Source organism: Corvus cornix, chromosome 3 (genome assembly GCF_000738735.6).
Source record: "Corvus cornix cornix isolate S_Up_H32 chromosome 3, ASM73873v5, whole genome shotgun sequence".
NCBI lineage: Eukaryota > Metazoa > Chordata > Aves > Passeriformes > Corvidae > Corvus > Corvus cornix.
In genome coordinates this window covers 109,860,839-109,874,974 of record NC_047056.1, presented here as the reverse complement: position 1 = coordinate 109,874,974, position 14,136 = coordinate 109,860,839, and the positions used below count along the sequence as shown (strand labels likewise).

General features: G+C 44.0%; 1 long non-coding RNA gene across 1 annotated transcript in view; it reads left to right on the top strand.

Annotated features, from left to right (window-relative positions):
- The window catches only part of LOC120411619, a 61,833-nt gene extending 48,195 nt beyond the window's left edge, over positions 1–13,638 (top strand). Inside the window, exons 2-3 of the long non-coding RNA XR_005604065.1 lie at positions 13,259–13,369; positions 13,557–13,638. This is a non-coding gene — a long non-coding RNA (uncharacterized LOC120411619). The remainder of the gene's footprint in view (positions 1–13,258; positions 13,370–13,556) is intronic.
- Positions 13,639–14,136: the final 498 nt, after the last annotated feature.

Below are 14,136 nucleotides of genomic sequence, written 5' to 3'. Positions count from 1 at the left end.
CAAACCTGAAGGCAAATGGGAACCTGGTGGTGTGAGTAATCATAACCCCTTGCCCAGTCACTTGGAGCAAACTTTCTCTTCTCAATAATCACCAGGTTTTAGGAAAGAAAAAAATGAGTTGTAGATGAAACACAGAGCAAAGTGTCCCTGCATTCCTCTTACTGGGGAAAAAGAAAAAATCTCTTTCTTTGGGCTTAGTTTGTAGATGCCTTTGCTGTGTAGTGAACTGCAAACGGTGGCCTCTCAGTTCATTAATTGACAAACACCATCCCCTAAACATTTCCAGGCACAGTCATTTTCTTTTCTCAGGTTTACTCAGTGGTTCTTACTGAGGTTTACATTTTTCCACGCATGTGCTGAGAACAAACTTGCCTTTACAAGCTCATCTCTTGTGCTCTGAGAAATTTTGATAATGTAATTCATAAGCAGCTTCATTTTCTGGGTCTTTCTCTTTTTGCAGGTCTCCTGGCTTTGGCTGTTTACTCCTCCCTTTGCAGCAAACTGCCCCATTTCCCAAATACCGCAGGACTTTCTGAACTGCAGAGTTTCATTCCATTTGTCTCTCTTTTTAAGAGGCTGATCTGTCTTAAAGAAATTTTTCTCATTTAAAAATAATTTTGCTGTGGTTTTACAGTCAGCATGGTTCCCCCCAAAGAAACAAAAAATCCCTGCAGGCCTATTTCTTCTCCTTCTCCCATGATTACGCTGGTGTAAATGACACTGGTGCCAATGGGATTATTCCTGTTTTACACCAGTATAAAAGAGACCAAGTTCTTAAGGATGGGACATATTCAACATCTTCACAAAATCACATCAGGGTCCAAGCAAAAGGGTATCTCCATCTGCTCTTTCATCTTCAATGTCTCAAATAGAGGAATATAATCATCCACCAGCAGGACACAACAAACCCCGGGGTGAAATCTAGCAATGCATCTAACTTGGAGAAAAGGCAAAGGCAGCACAACACGGCCCCTTAGGAATGTTAGCAAGAAATACAGTGTCCAGCTGAAATGTTACTATTTGCCTCGTGGAAATGCTTGGGAAGCCCAGCCAAATTCAGGGCTCCAGCCTACTAGAGCAGCTGCAGTGAGGGCCGTCTCTGTTCCCCAGCGCTTGCAGTCCCAGTGACAAACAGCAATCAGACCGCGGGCCAGCAAGAAGTGGAGCCAGGCAGAACTAAAATATCCCTGTTGGAGTGCGGTCCCATGAGGACAGTGTTATGTCTTACCAGAAACAAAGAGAAAAGCACATTTCCAGTCTCAAAGACTTCTCTGTCCCATTAAGGAAAGCTTCAGACTACAATTAGAAGAAAAAGAGACATAGCCACAGCATGCCAGTTTGCATCCAAAGACAGCCTAGAAAAAGCAGTTGAGCTCCCAGGAGAAGGTTGCTAGCACCCTCTTAGACTGGTGGCTCCAGCCACCTCACTCAGGAGGGTGGGAATGTGACCCTGGAGAGAGACCATCCCTCCCCCAAACCCAGAGCCTCTGGGTAAATATTGACTCAGAGTGAGGAGTGGCTGAATCACTCCTTCCTGTCCTGACAAGGTGTTTCCCTCCGCCCAGCGAGCGAACAAGCCCACCCTGCACAGCCCAAAATATCAGACAGGCGTTGGTGCCCATGGTGATCAAAGGACATGGACTCACACAGAGAGACAGAGCACCTCTGTTTGGGCAGGACTGACAGGTTTGTTTGCTCTCAGAGTGGGCAAATGCCTCCTCCACTTAGTTATTCAGGAGGACACATTGTGGGAAGGATGGAGGGATGAGGAACTCGGAACCTCCTAGTCTAGTTCTTTTGTTCTTGTCACAAGCAACACCCCTCAAATTCTCTGACTGCTGTTCCACAGCTGCTGATGGTGTGGTTTCATCCACCAGTTAATGGTACAGCAAGGGCCTGCATTCATGAAATTTCTGCCCCAAGATGCACTGAAGTAACAGTGAATTTGTAGAAAGGGGTAGGAAAAAGTCCAACTGTCTCAGTTGTTTCCAGGACTCAACCTGGGTTGGATGATTTGGATCATAACTCTAAATCTCTTCATAATCTAAGGGTATTACAGTAAAACCCAGGAAAGACCTGGGAGCCAAATGGTGGTGACCACTGACTGGAGATGTGAGTGGGTGTCATGAACTTTTGGGTGGCTCCTGGCTTGTGTAATCCAACTGGGCACAGGGGAAGGCTAAGTTCATTGTTGCAAGCACAGGTCTGGATTTCATTTCATGTCTGCTACAGATTTCCTAACTGGGTCACCATGCTAGCCTGAAACACAGACATGATATGTTCATCCTCCACTGAGATGTTACAGAGCTCAGGCTTTGATGGTTTCAAAACTGGTTGAAGATCCCCAAGAAAAAGGAAGTGTAAGAAAAAGCATATGCTATGGCTGTCTTTATATATGTTACGTTACCAAAAGTGTTGTATTTATGTATTTCAAAACTGGGCACTGGGTTACATTTTCATTCCCCAGTACAAAGGCAAATGCATTCCAAACAAAGCAATGTTGTTTCAACAAAGCAAGGGTTGAAATCTCTCCAGGGCTTCATTCTGTCTCATTTAGATCGGGCATAAGATCTTAAAGCAGAGTTTAGTGGTCGGCCGATCATGCTCCTCTGGGAAATGACAGAGTAGTAATTCAAAAGGGGTAGTGAAGTACAGCATTGTCTTGGTCTGCAGGACTGTTCTTCAATAAAACCAGCGTCTCACCCGGCTTACAGGAGAACATTTTGTTCCAAAGGAGCTGTGGCTCTTCAATAAACAAAAGAATTCACCTCCGGCTAGACTTGGGTGTAAAATGAAAATGTTATTGGAGACAAAATGTCTTTGTGAAGACAGCATTTCCATGATGCCTGCCACAACTGCCTGGGCATATTGAGCAGTTGAAGTGAAAGAGGATAAAAGGTACATCTCCAAGGCATTGACTCCATGGGCATTTCAAACTTCTTTCAGGCTTGGGAAGTAGTTTCAGTTCAGGCTGGGAGCTCTGCAGAGGGGATAAGCAGCCTGGGTCTGGCCATGGGTTGGCACTCATCCTTTTTGCAGTAAGGACTCAGATTTGATCACGAGTGAGTTGAATCTTTCAGGGCTTTCCTGAAAGCCTTTCCTTGGAGTAAACAAGTTCTCCCACATCTGTCACAAGAGATTGGGAAAGCAGAGTATCTAAGCACAAAAAAATATGAGATATTCCTCCTCCAGTCTGAAACTCCTGGTACACTCAGGAAAGTTCACAAACAGCAAAGGAGCAGTAGGGTCATTCAGGGAAATAATTCATGTCCAGACTGGCATAACTCAGGTGTTCAGATATGGCTGTCTCCCACCCAGATTAACTCAGCAGAAAAGATATGGTCTCTGTGGTTCCTTGGTGTATGAAGACGATAAAAATCACTTCAGGCTGTGCAGTTTCAGGGGATTTTCGTTACAAGATTATTTTCCTAAAAATGGCACCATGCCTCTGGGGTGAAACATGCTGGGAAATATATGAAAATTTAATCAATTATATGAGTTAGTTCCTACTTTTCTTGCATATTTGTGGCAAGATCATTCCCTTGTCATCCTCAGATCACTGAGGGGCTCTTTATTGTATAGTCAAGGTGTCCACTTTTAGCTTGACAAACAGGTTTTGGCCTGCAAACTCTTAGGCAGAGCAACAGCCAAGCTCATCTTGCAGAGACAGTCTTTTGTGATGTGTCTAATCATGGCCTCCTACTCAGCCTTTGTTCCACGTAAAAGTTCCTCGCTAAGGAGAACCAACAACCTTGGTTCTGCTCTAAAGAACCTAAGGTGGGAGAGGGGACTTTCTGCTCTCTTTTTCACTGTCTCTTCCATTTAAGTAGTGAGTTTCCACAGCTTGAGAGATAGTACAAGATAAGGACTGCTAGACCACTGCTCTGCTATGTAGACTCTAATGCTCAGCAGAATCCTTGTGCTGGGGCAGTTGGATGGTAAATACCCAGGAAAATACATAGTTCCTGTGTTTCAGTGGGGAACACAGCTGTGACAAGCCTTTGAGAGAGACAAACCATCAAAAAGCACAGCATGGAAGAGATTCAAGGTAACCCAGCCTGGATGCAGTTTGTTTCATGAATCAGCCCAAGAAAAGCCATATGGTGTCTGCAAAAGAGGCTTATCCACTGCTGGCTGGACATTGTCCTTGCTGGACTCTCTGTAGGAACCTGAAATCTCGTTGACTCATGTGAACCAAATTTCCAGACTTGACTCACTGGCTACTAAAACCATAAGATTGCATGGTGTGTCTCATATTTTTCCTGGAAAAAAAACCAGCAGGAAAATATAACTATCTTTGGTTAATTAACATCTGAATCTGCTTTGAAGCCTTCAGAGAATATATGTAAAGAAATTAAACCAATCTCAAACCAGCAAAGAAAAATAAACTTAAAATATCTGGACCATCAAGATTTGTTTCTATAAGTGTTCCTGGTTGCCTCATCCTGAGATACTGGAGTGTGTCCACGGAAGAACAACAGAGCTGGTGAAGGATCTGGAACACAAGCCTGATGAGGAACAGCCGAGGGAGCTGGTGGGGCTGAGCCTGGAGAAAAGGAGGCTCAGAGGGGACCTTCTCATTCTCTACAACAATTTGAAATAGGTTGTAACCAAGTGAGGGTTGGCCTCCTCTTCCAGGTAACAAGGAATAAGATGAGAGGAAACGGCCTCAAGTTGTGCCAGGGGAGGTTTAGATTGGACATTAAGAAAAATTTATTCACTGAAAGGGTTGTCAATCATTGGAACATTGCCCAGGGATGTGGTGGAATCTTCGTCCCTGGAAACATTCAAAAAATGTGTAGATGTGGCAGCTGGGGAGAAGATTTAGTGGTGGACCTGTCACTATTAGGTTAATGGTTGGACTTGATGATCTTAGAGGTCTTTTCTTACCTTAATGATTTCTATGATCCTTTTGTTTAAAGGTAAAAGATACACATCCTGTCAAATCTCTTTTGTACCTCTTAGTACCTGCTGATGTCATGGGATCATGGACTTATTCTAGGGCCATATGTGGCAGGAAGTGCAATTGGGAAAGCCACAAAGAGTAGGCACACAGGTGGTTTTAGAGAAAATGTTCCTGGCTGATCAGCATCAAAAATTTGCTGCATAAATGGAAAAACTTCCTCACACAATGCAAAACTAACCTGAGAAACTCACTGCTGTAGGATTTAATTGCCAAAACCTTGCCAAAGGATGAGAAAAAAAAAAAAAAGAAGAAAAAGAAAAAAAGAAACAGGAAAAAGAAAAATAATAAAAAAACATGGGATGTTTACAATGCCAATAAGACCATAATAGGGACATTTAGAAAGACAATAGTACTTATTAAGGAAAGAAAACAAGACTCTCAGAAGAATTACACGTGTTGGAAAAGCTGTCTGTTTCAAAACAGGAAAAACCCTTTCGTGTAGCTAATAGCCAGATCCAGAGATGTAATTACACACAAGCTCTTTCAGCTGCAGTCCATGCAGTTGCAGTCCATTTTGAGCCTGATCTTAAATCAAATCTGTTGGCCTTCATCAAAGGTGATTGTTGATAGTGTAAACATCTGTCCTGGGCCAAAAACCTGATTCATTAATGGAACATGAGGAAAATTTCCTACAATGGACTATGGTATAGCTGTTACTGAAGATTTTTTGATACCTCCTTGGAGGCAGCATTTACTGACCATTGACAGAGGCAAAATACAAGGCAGTCTGGACAAAGTGGTCTGAACAATTATACTACTTTCTTCTCCTTCCTGTTTCTTTTGGCTCTCCAGAAGTAGTTGTCAGTCTTATTTTAGTTTCAGAGGACCTAAAAAGTCTCCTAAGTGACTTTGCCATCCTCTATAAGTTGCTGGGAAGGGAGCACATGTGGGTGGAGAAGATGTTCTTGCGTGGTCATGGGAGGGCTGGGCTGGCAGTCTCCTTAGGCACAACAGATTTTTCTGCTGTGCTTTTTTTTCTGTGCTGCAAAGGGGAGAGAAGTTGCATTAATAGAAGTAGAGGGCAAAGGAGCCATCAGAGGGCTGCATTGGCAATGCTGGTTGATGGGGAAGATGAAAGTGGCCTTTGCTCCTGGCTCCATGATGGACTTCCATCAAGCCATTTCATTTTTTATGTGCTTCAGTCTGGCCCCCAAAAAGTGCAGCCAGTGTGGGACTCATCTGTGCAGGGCTTTGAGCACACCAGGAAAAATATGTTAGGCAATGAGCACTGTCATGAGGAATTGCCTGTTGCCCAGCAATATTACCTCTCCAACGTGCCTACCTCCTCTTTTCCCATTCCCTCCCCACAATGAGATGTCAGGGCATCATTAGGGACTCTTCTGTTTTCAGAAATAACAGGAGCTTCAGAGCACTTCAAAAAGTCTGGCTCTGTCCCTTAGGTGTCAAAGAAGGACCTCAGGTTCCTGGAAAATCTGGTCCCAAATGAGTGTAAAAACACACATTTTGTCAGGAAGTGAATAAAATCTCACTGAAATTAAGCCAGGGACAAAGATGAAAAAGCAGATGGCCCATGACAAACTGTGAGAACAAATTTGTTCGCATGACATGGGAATAAGTATGTACTCATAACAGACTATTACTCAAGAAATTTTGAAAGAGCACAACTCCACAGGAGTCATAATGGGATTAGTCACATAAAGCTCAGTCCAGCTAAGCCTGGTGTACCGTACCTGAAAGAAGAGAAACAGACCCAAAAACAGACCACAATTAAAAAAAAAAAAGAAACAAATTCCAAAGAGATGCACAAGTTTATGAAGTCAGAAAAACTTTTAAGTGAATTAAAATCTGTAGAGTAGATGGACTGTTATTAGTCTGCTTAAAAAACAAGAGGCCAGAGGAAGAAGCCTTGCTGAAATGACTCAACCAGTTTGACAGCACAGAGACAGAGTTGGGGTATTTTTGGTGAAATGTCATGGACTCTGGAAGAGACTTTGCCACGTGCTCCATTACAGCATTGTTCTCGTAACCTACAATTATTTGCAATTATTTGCAAAACCCCTTTAAAAATAATTTTAATGCAGAAGCCATAAACCAGAGGAATAGGGTTGATTTGGAATACTCTGATCTATTTTTCTTTTCAAATCAATATTTTGCACAAAACTCCTGACTTGAACAGGCATGTTTAATTACATAAAAACACTTCTGTCGTTAAAGGCAGCAGCATCTCAATATATAAAATATTTTGGTATTTTTCTACCTACTAAGAGAGAAGCAGGTTCGTAGGACACAGATGTTATTTGCTTTATATAAAAAATAATTAACAATAAGCTTGCCTAACGTTTTTATGAATTTTCTATGCACTTCTAAGCAGCTCACCCAAAAGCAAGTGAGTGTTCAGAGTTAGCTTATATTAATTAATTAAAGGTTAGACTAGAGCCAAAATAATATCTAGAGCCAAATTCAGCTTCTGAAATCACATGTATGCAAACACTAATCCTGGAGTGCTCACACTGATGCTTCTGTTCAGACCTACTCCACTGTAATGTCTGGTGGCCTCTTCACCCAAGATGGTGACTTAATCCCTTCTAATCTTGCTTAAAACCCTTCTAAGCTTCACTCAGCCTGGCAGTGGGAAGCAATGTCACTCCGTCTGAATCAAACCTGAGCAGCGCAGGAGGGTTGGCTTCAGATTCAGATCCCAAAGACGGATTTTCTCCTTGTGAAGGCAGCACCGCCCTCAGTGACGCACATGCTGCTCTTGGGCTTTCATTTACCACAAGCTGTTGGGACTTGAGTTTCACTTCTCACCAGAAAGCGGAGACAGGAGTATATTTAGACTTTCTTGGGAAGCAGCTGCGAAATGCAGGGGGAGCGTGCACGCACTCAGTCCCGTGGGCACGCACACAGACACCGACAGCTTTAGAGCAGCTGCACAAACCTGAGCAGAAAGGACAGGGCACAGAGGCCTCCTGCAGGTCACTGTCTCACCAAAGAGGCTCATTTCAGCATCTCAATACCCTTATCATTGAATCACAGTATCATAGGATCATGGAACAGTTTGGGATGGAAGGAAGGTTAAAGACTGTCTCGTTCCAACCTCTCTGTTCATTGCAGGGACACCTTCCACCAGACCAGGTTGCTCAAAGCCCCATGCAACCAGGCCTTGAACACTTCCAGGGAAGGCACATTTTCTCTGAGCAAACTGTTCCAGTGCCTCACTACCCTCTGAATAAAAAATTTCTTCTGATATCTCGTCTGAATCCCCCTTCTTTTAGTTTAAAATCATTCCCCCTTTTTCTATCATTATCTTCCCTTTTTAAAAGTTGTTCTTCCTCACTTCTATAAGCCCCCTTGAAGTACTGGTTATTTGAATAAATAAAAAAAGGACTGGCACTATTGAAATAGACTGCTTTTTGGTCCTGACTCACTTGAAAGATTATCACCTTCTCAACCACAAGCTGATTCCTTGAAGCACTCTGGGGGCTTCAGGTTCTATTCTCCTGTGTCTTAAACCCTATCTACATGGTTTTGTGCTTTCCAAGGGAACACAGAGCCAGCATTAACCATCTGCTCTTGAGATTTGATAGGAAATTGGCAATCCCAAGAGGACTGAGCCAGGCTCTGCTCTGTGAGGCTCAGAAAAAGGACAAGAGGCAGCGAGCAGAAACTGGTGCCCAGGAAACTCCACCTGGCCATGAGGCAGAATTTCTGTCCTGTGCAGGGACCAAGCACTGAACAGATTGCCCAGAGAGGGTGGGGATTCTGCCTTATTGGGGATATTCCAGGAATGTCTGGACACAATCCTGTGCTCTGGGATGACCCTGCTTGAGCAGGGGGAGTGGACAAGATGATCCACCATGATCCTTTCCATCCTGATCCAATCTGTGATTCTGTGAAATTACTTGCTACATCTACAAATAAAGTGAGGAATCCAGCTCACCCAACTTGAGCCATTTAGAAGCCCATCTAAGGTAGCTGACTTACTCTTACCAGAAGTTCTGGGAGGGGAGGGACACTTCAGAGCATGATCCTTCACCCCACTTAGGGACTTGATAGTTTGGAATGGCTTTACCCCAGAGGTGTTTCTTTCTTGACTGGAGCCAAGACAACTGTCTCACGCTAGATGCCAGCTAAAGGGCTAATGTTAGATGAGCTGAATCCGTGGAAAGTCATGCTCCTTCTTTTCCCTCAAGAATTCTTCTTCACAGACCTTTCCCTTGTTAGCTGACAAAAGACTAAGGAATCAGAGTTTACAGCAATTTGGCTGCAAGGCAGATAAAATCAGTAGTCAAACAAAAGCAGCTTAGATAGCCAAGGCTGCCTCTAAAGTTAAATATGTGATCATCTCATACAGCTGAATGCATTTAAAATAACTTTAGTTTGCCATTCTCACAGGGAAGACCATTAATCTTTTGGTCACATCCATCATCATGAGCACGACAAGTACCAGGAAATCCTCTCCTGGAGGTACTCGTCTGATTCCTCTCATTAGTGAATTACCTGCGCTATTTACAGTCCCATGAGTTTTGGACACCCTGAGATCCTCTTGGAGGTGGCAGAGCAGAAGTTCCTGCTGCTTTCAAATAGGTAACACAAGGATGTACAATGGCTTTCTCTTTGGGAGATCCACAGTAGATAAGGAAGGTAGGGAATGTTTTTAAGATGGGCGGTCATTTTTATGCACTGGTATAGTTCTCTTTTGCAATGTAGGCATTTTCAGATCATGACATCCACATTCAAGTTAGTTATCCAAAATTATTCCCAGCCAAGTGATGAGGACAAACCTCTCTCATTCAGGCAATAGTGATGATAGACATATTTAATCCACTGGCTGCAAAGAAAGGCTTGGGAAGTGACTGTGTAGATAAGCTAAAGGTGATCCGAGGGAATGGCATGAAGCTGTATCGGGGAGATTTAGGTTAGATATTAGGAAAGGTTTCTTCACCCAGAGGGTGGTTGGGCACGGGAACAGACTCCCCAGGAAAGTGGTCACAGCCCCAAGCCTGACAGAGCTCAAAAAAAGCCTACAACACACTCTCAGACACATGGTGTGATTTTTGGGGTGGACCTGTACAGGATCAGGATTTGTACTCAATGAGCCTTGTAGGTCCCTTCCAGCTCTGGATATTCTGTGATTTTGTGACTGGAATCCCATCTCAGTAAAATAATCCTCCTGAAGTATGAGGCAAAGCTGCCTGTGCACTCAATATAAAAGAAGTGACTCTTGAGGCTGCTCAGAGAGGTACATCTTATGTGTCTAAGCCTTCATTTAGGGGGCTTTCCCTCTATATGCAACACAGAAAATGCAGGGACTTCCAAGGAATTTCTTCACCAAGCATTTTTAGTTTAGCATGAATTTGATCCCAACCCAGGTTTTCTGAGTCCTGTATTAACTTCCCCAGCTGGTGATATAAATTTTCTTCTAAGCTACAAGCCTGCCTTGAACAGTCAGTCTTTGCATGTGGGAGTAGGTTACAGCATCCACCCAGCTTCTGTAGACTGGGTGTTCTGGAGGATGCTGACTCACCAGGCACAGGTGGGCTGATACCTTTAGGGAAGGTAGCTGCACTAGTCTGAGCACCCTGTGTTCAACATCTCTCTTCTCTGCAGGCATCCATCCAACCCCAATTAGCTCCAGCTCTGTCTAGATGTGGATTGAACACCCCCACCAGTGATAGTGCACCTGGATGCTCCAGTTAAGACTCTTTCTGTGAGGGCTGTACAAAAAAAGTGAAAATCATCAAACATTAAAGTTGTGATGAGTTGCAATGAGAGAAGAAAAACCAGCATTAGAGAGGAAGGAAATAAAGAGAAATCCTGTTATATCTCATACACAACTGTAGTTGCTTGCTCCATGCTTCTTCCTACTCAGACCTCCCATATAACTGGGCTTTCTTAAACACACTCCAGCGATTCTGACCATGGAGAAAAAATTGTTGACACTGCTTTGGGCAGGGTTTGTGACTGGACAGTCTGCAGGAGTCCCTCCCAGCCTCAGTGATGCTGTGATTCTGCAGTCTTTGGATGCTGAACAGCTGGGTCAGACCCATCCCAACCATCAATCACTCTGGGTTCTATGATCTGAGCATTGCAACAGCTCCAACACATCCTGGATACACCAGGATCCATGTGGAGGTGTCCAGACACCCATGTGGAATTTCTTAGATAGAAGTACAGGAGCCTGATCAAGCTGAGCAAGTTGTGTTAAAAGCTGCATGACATAAATAAATCTTAAATAGGGATTGGGGGGATGACAAAGCTGTGGCTTCTGATAGGGAAACCACACTGTTTGGAAAGGTTTCAGCCAAATGGAAGTGCCTTGGTTATCCAGACTTTTGCCTCTATTTTTGTCTGTATTAGTTGCTACTCTTTGCGTATCAACCCCAGTATCTCTTTGGCCATTTAAGAATCATTTTTGACAGTTATTTGCCATGGTGCTAAACCAGATTACATCAAGGTTTGTCAAGCTTCCTCTGCTCTCTAATGTATGGAAAAATATTACACTTAATTTGGTTTGCTCAGGCAATGTGGACAGGGATTAGCCATGCTACATATGGATCATAAACACTGTTCTGGTTAACACCACTGCGCAGCCAAACCTGAAACTTTCATCTCAGTCCTTGCAAACTTTGGTGGTTTGGATGGAAAAGGAACCAGTATTTGAGCTGTGCTTTATTTTTGTTTTTGTTTTGAAAAACCAAAGGTGAATCAATAGCACTTTGGAAGCCCAAAATCCAGGATTCTCAGCCCACCTCCAGTGGACAGGGATCGAGTGCCTGTGTAGGCAGGGACTTCACATTGGGAAGAAAGCCAATACACAAAGGAAGGAAACCATTTCAAGGAACCTGCCGTAAGTCTCCATAAAAATCTCAGGGACATAAAGGCAGCCTGAGTTTTGTGTCATAATCCTCTCCAAGCAACATATGTGTCTGGTTAGGAACAACATAGTAGTCCCATGTGAGACAAAGATGGACTTTTTCTGGCTGCATGTCCAACTGGTTTGGTATTAGGAATGACAGGGGAAAACCTTTGGTTTTGAGTCAGAATTTTAGTTTGCTATCTGGAACACCAAAGCAGCCAGTAATGAAAGTGGATTTCTCACATCAGATTTTTTAGATGCCAGAAATAATAACAGCATAGTGTTAACACCTCAGCACTTGGCTTTCTCTAGGTTGTTTTAACCTAGATAAATTTATTAATTTGTGTCTTTGTATCCACAGCACTGCCTTAAAATTTGCACTTAATTGCAGCAAAAGTAGTTTTAAAATCCATCTGTCTTACACTGACCACTCCTGTAGCATCTCACCACCTTTTGTATAATGTGTTCCCAGTGCTAAAATAAAGATGTACAGCGTGGTATAGTAATTCCACTTATGCAGATCTTTGAGGCTGTTGAAAAGGTAAAATTTTCTATTATATTTCTGGCTTTCAGAATTATTATAAAAGTAGGATCATCCTTACCATAAGGTATTTAACAACTGGGCATGATGAGTAGAGCACCTTGGACCATCATGTGGCTCTCCAAGCCCTTGTATATCCTCCAGAGGCTGCTCTTTCTTCCTATGCTGCATCTGATGGACTTAGTCCAAGCAAGAATGTTTCTAATGACCTTAGTGGACATCGAATGAGTTCTACTGAACTACTTCCAAGAGGGCACAAATGTCAGGCTTGGATGCCCAGTGTCAACAATTTCTTTCTATCTCTTCTTTTTTGATTTTCATATCTGAAGTTGCTGAAGGGATCTAGGCAGGTATATACATCAAAGTTTGATTGTGTGAACACTGCCACGTTTCCACACATTAAAAGAAAATATTGAAGGGTCTAGGCCACCAGGTAGCTCTTACTGTGTTTGGTGTTGAGCTGTCTGTTCAAACCAAAATGTTGAAAACTGAGACCCCCTGTAAAGTAGCAATTAACTTTAGCTCTGGCAGAAGCCATCCAGCTCTCCCACCTCCACAGGACATCTGAGTCACTTAGAACATTACCATGGTTCCATGACTGGCCAGGAAAACACAGTAGGTAACTTACCAGCTGATTCATAGCTATGAGATGCCAACCAGAAAAATGTTCAGGCCTGTCCAGAAGCTTTATGAAGAATGAGAGTGGAAAGATAATTTAGTTTTATAATATTTAGTTCATGCTTACCTACAATAGGCTCTTGTTTTAGATTACATCTGTTCTTTTCTAATGGGCCTACAGAGAGTATCACTGCCAGCTGATGAAATTTCCCCTTTCATCAAGGAAGGCTTGGTCCCATTGAGGGGACAGCAGGCAACAGCCTGTACGTAAGTACATCTGTGAATCAAGGCTCATGATGTATCTTCCTTGCAGATTCAGATCCTTGCACTCCTGATGCTCCACCTGCTGCCACTTCACCACCAACTTCTGAAGAACCTGGACCTTTCACAGCTCCAGCATCACCCTCCTGTTCCTCTGACACTGGTACCGCATCACTTTCACCCCCATTACGCACGTGTGTTGCAGCCTTACATCCAAAACCACCTCCTATTTCACCATCAACATCCACTCCTGCTGCCACTGTTCACCCTGTACTTCCTTCTCTTCCTGCCCCACCTGCCTCTACTCCATCCCTGCACCCTGGGATTTATCTGCCGGTTGTCCCACCCAGTGGTGCCACCCACCTCATCAACTGGCTGCCCTTCCTCGCCTCGGCAACGCTCGCCACCATTCAAGGCAAGGAGGAAGACCAGCCACCCATAAGCACAGGCTCCCTGGAAGGCATGAAGCCTTGCAGCAGCCCAGCCCCACCCCCTCCCATGAGGAAAATCCCCAGGCAGCACTTATGGGAAACAGTGCTCCGGGGCCTGCTTCCCCACCGCCAGCTGCCCAGGCTGTGCCCGTGGGCTCCGAGGCGTCGGCGAACGTGAGCGACATCCTGGCGGAGCTGCGGACCATGAACAGCCACCTCTCCACCATTGCCCGAGCCCTGACCCAGCTGGCATCATCCCTGGCACCCCAGCAGGATGCTAGTGGCACCTCCCCTCCTTAGTGCCAGGTTTCACAGGGAATGGTGTTGGCCAGAGGAAAGGGACCCTCCCCAAACTTGCCCACACCATCAGAGTGGGTTCGCTGCAGTTGCAGACACCGACCGCGTCTCCCCAGTGGGTTTTTCTGTTTGTTTGTTTGCCCCTTGTAAATGGCTGCATATAATAAAAAATAGTTTTGTGGTCTTTCTTGTTAATAAAATT